The following is a 6000-nucleotide window of genomic DNA, read 5'->3' on the forward strand; positions in this document are numbered from 1 at the left end:
TTGGATGTGTCCAGAGAGAGACATCTGCCCTTGTTCAAAAGAAGTGGGAAAACTCTTCATCTGTGTTACCAATATAGACTCCCTTTATAGTTAGTTAACCACTCCCATTTTCCATTCCATATTGGAGAGATTTTGGAACTGCACCTGTAAAAAATGCCTGCACTAAATATTAACTTGAAAATGGGTACACGAGGCAGTTGAGTTACTGAGTTAAACTGTGTGTGCACATATGTATGTTTGCTTTCTCCATGTGTCTATATACTCTACTTCTAGAAGACATTGATCAAATTGTCTTTCAGTCTGTAATTTTGGTATCAAGACAAAGATAATCTTTTCTACAAAATGCTACTGGGGAGTGAACACTTGGATACCTACTTGATATTGGTGGACATTGCCCTTCTGATGATGAGATTTAGTATAATTAGCCTCTCTGAAAAGCTTTGTAACTGACAATTTCTCTAAAATATCTCAGAAGTAAAGAAACTTTGGTTTAGAATTCCTTTTCTAAGTGAACAAAGTTTTCAAATGACCGATAGAATCTGTATATTGAATATCAAAAATCATATTAATACACGCCAGTTATTATGTAATACAATTATGTAATATTAGCTACTAACCTATTATACCAAACATTTGCTATGCCTTTTTTTAACTAGAAGCTCTGCAGGGGGCACTCATTCATTCAAAGAGTCAAGAAACAGACGTTGGTTCGAGGCACTGAGTTGCAAAGATGAATAAGGATTTCTGTCCCCTCCCCATCAAAAAGAGAATGTAGTTTCTACTGAAGGGAAAAATTGTATAAGAAAAAGGTTAAGCCCTGGCCAATCTCGCTTAGTTTGCTGAGTGTTGTCAAATGCACCAAAAGGTCGCCTGTTCGATTCCCAGTCAGGACACATGCCCAGGTTACAGGTTTGGTCCCTGGTTGGGGTGTATATATAGAAGACAACCAACCAATTTTCTCTCCCTCTCCCTCTCCCTCCCCTCCCTCCTTCCCTCCCTCCCCCCCTCTCAAAAAAATGAAAAAACATTTTAAAAAAAAAAGTTGAAATACAGTATCATAAGAACTTTTTATTTTAGAGCTGGATGGAAATTTAAACAGTCCAATCCCTTCAAATTCCAAAGAAGGACTCTCAAGCCCAGAAGAATTAAAAGATTGCCCAAGGTCCCACAGCTAATTTATGGGCTAGAATCCAATATTCTTATTTCAGTTTGATGGTATTTCTGCCACACAACACACTTGATATTTATAAAACTTGAGAACAAATACATTTATAGTTTGTGGTATAAAGGAGTAATATATGATTGTGTCAGAAACAGCACAGATACCCAAGACAGTGTATTTTCTTTTTCTCCAAATGTGAAATTGTTTTAAGTGTTATTTTTCATAAACTACCTCAGAAGTTCAGAAATTTATCATTGAAACTTCATCTCTTTCCCAGTGTCAAGGTTTTGACAACTTTTTTCTTAAACTACTAGACATTAAAAAGCTATTCAATTTCATCTCCCACCTGTAAGTAGGTAGTAGGAAAGGCATTTTGCTTAAGTAGGGATCCCTTAGGTAGTTCAGGACATGTGTGTTTTCTCTTACCATGCTCTTTTGTAAGTGACTCATCGACCAGTCTGTTTACTGTGGGACTCTGGACTAGTTCATCATTCAACAAACGTATTGAAAAATAATTGCTAACATTTATTTAGTACATATTAGACACTGTGCTAAGTGCTTTAAATATGCATAACATTTAATGCTCACAACAGTTCTATGAGACTTTGTCTTTATTTTACACATGAGAAAACTGATGTAGTGTCCTTACCCTGGATAAGCTCCCCTACTGAAGGAACCTAAAAGAGAAGTAACACAATATATGCTATTGTTTGGTAAGATAACAACTATATATGGATGGTTGTGGTAGCCCAGAAAGAGGAGCTATGAACAGCTTGTCAGGAAGAGATTACAGAAAGCTGCTTAGAGCAATTAATATTCAGTAACTGCTTCAGAATTTCTATAAAGAAGGGGCTTAGTAGCTGCATTCTATTTGGAAGTGTAGGCCAAGGGACTTGTCTTGAAGATCCAGTTGTATAGAAAGTACTTTGCCTTTACTTAGATTGTATGTTACAGGTCAATAAAAATAGATTTTTGTGTGTGTGTGTTTTTTTTAAGATATATCTTTATTGATTTCAGAGAGGAAGGGAGAGAGAGAGAGAGAAACATCAATGATGAGAGAGTCATCATTGATCGGCTGCCTCCTGCACACGCCCAACTGGGGATTGAGCCCGCCACCCAGGCATGTGCCCTGACCGGGAATCGAGCCTTGATCTCCTGGATCTTAGGTCAATGCTCAACCGCTGAGTCACGCCAGACCAGGCTAGAAGTGTTTTTTAAAGATGGTTTTATGCTAGTTTACATGAGATTGTTAAAAACTAATCCATAACAAAAAATAATCTTATTAAATGTATTTTGATTTGGGCTGCTTGGGGAGGATTGATGATTATGTAGAGTCTTAAGTTCTTACTATCTCAGAGCAACCAGGTAATATCCGATGCTAGCTTTCAAGAATGAGTAGGAATTGGCTTGGTGACAGGGCAGTCTAGCCACAACTGCACATTAAAGGATGGTGACCAGGATGTGTGTTGGCTGTAGGGCTAAAGATCTGGGCTGGATTTGGATTCTGAAAGTTTATTAAATACTATGTTTAAGTAGCCAAAGCCCTGGATTTGGTAGGCATTGTGTCTTTTCCCATTACACATTCATTTATTTTTAATTCTCAGTGGACAATGTTTCCTTTTTCGTGTGAAATAACCACCTACAAATCACAATGGGTAGCCATCAAAGTTGTTTGTTTTTTAAGTAGTTAGGTAACATAATCAGATGTGTTTTAGAAAGATAACTGTTAGCAGCAATGAAGATGGCCTGTTTTGTGGAGGCACTCAAATCTCAAAATGCAGTTACAATGGTTTTGTCAACTTTACAAATGGGAAATGGAGGTGGATTTGGTAACATATTAGGTAGACTGAGATCATAGAACTTGGTGAATGATTAGATGATGGAAGAAGACGGAAGGGAATTTACGTTGCTATCAAAAATAAGATTTATCCCACACATATTTTGAGGGCCTAATATATTACCAGACAATGCTAGTGCTGGGGATTAAAAGATGAGGGACATAGTATCAGTCCTTGAACATGTCAGTTGAGGGAGAGAGATTGTTAAAAATTAAAAGTTGTGATGTTAAGTGTCATAATAAAGCTCTGTATGAAGTGTAATCAGTGGGTAAAGGAGAAGGAAATGATGCAGTGACACTTGGATGGGCTACCTTACTATTTTAAAATTATTAGGAATTCACAAGACAAAGGAAGAGGCATACCGTTGGCAGAAAGTTTAGAGGTAGTGGGGCATTCTCCTACCGGAGGGGAAGGGAGTGGCTGGGAAGGGCAAGACTTGAAGTTGGATAGGGGTGTTTAGTCTAAAGAGGAACACAATCAGGTTCGCATTTCAGAAAGATCACTCTGGAAGCAGCATGTAGGATGGAATGGAGCAGGGTGACGAGGCAGGAGACTGGGGATGAGTGCTCACAATAATCAAGTCTTGAGTTAGGGCAGTGGCTGTAGAGAGGAGTGGACAAATTTGAGAGATTTAAGATGTGGACTGGAAACATTTAGCGACTGATGAGAGGAGGGAGTCATCTCAAAAGATTCAGGTTTCTGACGGGCTCCTAGGTGGTTGATGTCATTAACCAAAAACTGAAGCAAGTTAAGAGTGAGGATGAGATGCCTGTGAGGCATTCAGGGACTGGGGACAAAATACCATGAAACAGAAAAAGAAAAACCTGAGAAGGAGACAGAAAAGGAATATTCAGAAGAGAAGTAGGAGGCCAAGGTGAGGAGGAATAAATGTATAATCTCACTACCAGTCAAAGAAGGTCATGGCCTTAACCTCGTTCTTTCCCTTCTTGGGATCTACCATTAAAAAATAAGAATCTTGCCCGGCTGGGCGTGGCTCAGCGGTTGAGTGTCGACCTAGGATCCAGGCGATCGGGGTTCGATTCCCGGTCAGGGCACATGCCCGGGTTGCAGGCTAGCCAATCAGTGACTCTCGTCATTGATGTTTCTATCTCTGTCTCTCCCTCTCCTTTCCTCTCTCTGAAATCAATAAAGATATATTAAAAAAAAAAAAATCTGAGACAAAGATTTTTCTATAAATACATTTATCAGAGAACTAGATATATTAGTGAAAATGGAAAACTAGCTAAATATCAACAGGAGAAAGGCTAAATAAATTATGGTACATCTATAAAACACATTATGCAATGATTAAGATAATTTCCAAAGTATCTGTTTAATGCCAAGGGAAGATACTTATAAGAAAAAACTAGAATATGTATTTATAAATATAATATCCAATTTTTTATACTTATAGGTAAATAGAAAAAGACTTGAAAGAAAACATTAGTGGTGGTTATAGTTAAGTGGTGCTTATTATTTTTATCTTTTAACACATTTTTCTTGTTTTCTACAAAGCACAGAAAAATAAGTCGGTTGGTGTGCTTGTTTATAGGTAAGTAGTAGCAGTTAACTGTCAAATGATATTTGAGGTGTCAATTAAGGCGCACAACTAGTCCATTGGATTTGGACATTAGGATTTTTTTTTAAATTAATTTATTTTTATTTTTTAATATATCTTTATTGATTTCAGAGAGAGGAAAGAAGAGAGAGAGAGATAGAAACATCAATGATGAGAGAGTCAATGATCGAGCCCACAACCCAGGCATGTGCCCTGACCGGGAATCGAACCGGGATCACCTGGATCCTAGGTCAGCGCTCAACTGCTGAGCCACGCCCGGCCAGGCTGGACATTAGGATTTAATTGTTAGTTTTTGTCAGTGGGTTTGTTTGTTTTTAGAGTAGTAGTAAGGGCAGAAGCTAGACTACAGTGGGTTGAAGGGTGAGCAGGCAGTAAAGAAGTAAAACGTATTCAAGGAGCCTGACTGAAAAGGAAACAGTGGTAGCGTGAAGATACTGTTGGTTTTAAGATAAAAGTAACTTAAGCAGTTTGAAAATAAGTTGGGAATAATCAGTGAATCAGGGACCATCAAGGAAAAGGCAGGAGGCAGGATCAAGCACAGAGAGTACTAACTGATGCAGGGCATTTTTAGGAACCTGTAGTGGTTAATATAACTTAAGCACCGAATGCACGTGACACAGCAGTAGAAGAGAGCTGAAAAAGTGCAGGGAGGCCAATGACTGTGAGCATGCCGTTTAGCCAAACATATTTAAATTTTTTAATCGAATGTAAACACAGGATAGGACTCTAGCTGTATAGCGTGAAAAATATTTTGGAAAAACGAGACTGGAGGAAGGAAGATCTGTGGGGGATGGGGAGGTCATTGGAATAAAAAATGAAATAAAAGAGGCCTCAACTAAGGAAGTAATAGCATAGAAATAAGAGGATGGACTTGATAGAGAATTCAGAGCAGAACGAACAAGATGTGGATGTCAACTGAGTGTGAAGACTTGGACGAAGGGATAAAGATTATTCCCTCCCCATATCCCAGAATTCTAACAGGTAAAAAATGGAAGGCTGATGGTTCCTGGTAAGAAAAAAAGGTAATTTTAAATTTGGACATGTCTCATTTAGCCAACTGAGACAGCCAGGGTACACAATATAATGTTTTTCAAAATTCAGAAACCCAACAGACTATGGTTTTTCCGCTCCCACTCCATCTTCTGTTGTTTTCATTGGTTGGTTGGTTGGTTTTTTGGTGGGTTTTTTTTTTTTTTGGAGGGAATGTTATGGGAAAGAGGTGGGGAGTAGGTTCAGCTCAGTTTAATAATCTATTGCAAGAGAGATTTCAGAGTTGATGTTGTCTACCTAGTTTCTCCAGTTATATATTATTTTCATATTATGAATTTTTAAAATATGTTTTTATTGACTTTAGAGAGACGGAGAGAGGGAAAGAGAGAGAAACATCGATGTGAGAGAGAAACATCGATTGATTGGCTGCC

The sequence above is a fragment of the Miniopterus schreibersii genome (assembly GCF_964146895.1).
Source record: "Miniopterus schreibersii genome assembly, chromosome: 8".
Taxonomy (NCBI): Eukaryota; Metazoa; Chordata; class Mammalia; order Chiroptera; family Miniopteridae; genus Miniopterus; species Miniopterus schreibersii.